Raw genomic sequence first — 1,676 nt, 5'->3', positions numbered from 1 at the left:
CTCTCACATCAGATCTAGTTATCTTTTTCACCAATCACTCATTATCCATTCTCTCCATATGCCCAAACCATTGCAACACCCTCTGCTCAACTCTACCAGCCATCTCCCGAACAACTCCAGTTCTCCTTCGCACTTCATCATTTCGCACTCGATCCATACGCGTCACTCCACACATACTCCTCAGACATCTCATCTCCATTACATTCAAACTTTTCCTCTCTGCTACACCCATATTCCATGTTTCAGCCCCATATAACGCAGTCGGTACCACAACACCCTCATACAGCCTTCTCTTTACATCCATTCTAAGCGAACGACATTTAAACACTTTTTTCATTCCTCCCAGCACCTTTCCTACTTCATTAATTCTAGACTTCACTTCTGCATCTATTCTTCCATCCACAGCAACATGTGACCCTAGATATTTAAAACAATCTACCTCCTCAAGCAACTCACCATTCAAAACTATATTCATCCCCCTACCATCTATCAACCTCGTACACTTCATCACTTTACTCTTATTCTCATTTACTTTCAATTTCCTCCTTTCACACACCCTTCCAAACTCCTCTACCAACTGTCTCAATTTCTCCTCTGAATCAGTCACCAATGCAGTATCATCTGCAAACAGCAGTTGCTTCAGATTCCACTCTCCTCCATCAACATTTACCAGACTCAGACCACCTAAAACTCTTGCATTCACCTCCCTTACAACACCATCCATGTAAATATTAAACAACCAAGGCGACATCACACATCCTTGTCGCAGCCCCACTCTCACGGGAAACCAATCACTCACAGCATTTCCCACTCTTACACACGCTCTACTATTTACATAAAAACTTTTCACCCCTTTTAGTAACCTACCATCAAGTCCATACAATCTTAAAACAGTCCACAAAGCCTCCCTATCAATTCTATCATACGCTTTCTCTAAATCCATAAATGCCCAAAACACATCCTTGCCTTTCGCTAAATACTTTTCACACACTTGTCTCACAGCAAACACCTGATCAACGCATCCCCTCCCTCTCCTAAAGCCACACTGCTCATCACTAATCACTCCCTCTGTACCCTCTCTAACTCTCATAATTAACACTCTACCATACACTTTACCTACAACACTCAACAGACTTATACCCCTAAAGCTAGTACATTCATACTTATCACCCTTGCCTTTATACAACGGGACCACACAAGCACTTGCCCAGTCAATTGGCACCATACCTTTCTCAAAGCACACATTCAATAATCTTACTAACCAGTCAACAATAGTCACTCCACCACCCTTCAGGCATTCCACAGCACACCCATCCATACCAGCAGCTTTCCCTGTTTTCATCTCCTTTACTGCCTTCTCCACTTCCTCCTTCGTGATCAAAGAATCATTCAACTCTCCCAACACATTTATTCCTTGCACCCTTCTATCTGCCACAATCTCAGCCACGTTTTCCTCCTCTACATTTAACAATCTTTCAAAATACTCTGCCCATCTCTTCCTTACTGCATCCATCTCAATTAACATCCTTCCATCCTCTGCTTTTACTCGTTCTTCCTTCCCAGACTCTCCCTTTCGCACCCTTTTCACCTCCTTCCAAAACATTTTCTTATTCTGTTGAAAATTCTCTGTCAGCCGCCTACCCCACCTCTCATCTGCTGCCACTTTAGCATCACGC

This window comes from Coenobita brevimanus, chromosome 3 (genome assembly GCF_032717465.1).
Source record: "Coenobita brevimanus isolate Jiangsu-jjx chromosome 3, ASM3271746v2, whole genome shotgun sequence".
In the NCBI taxonomy this organism is placed as follows: Eukaryota; Metazoa; Arthropoda; class Malacostraca; order Decapoda; family Coenobitidae; genus Coenobita; species Coenobita brevimanus.
The sequence above is the reverse complement of the archived record's forward strand: the minus strand, read 5'-3'. Positions refer to the sequence as shown.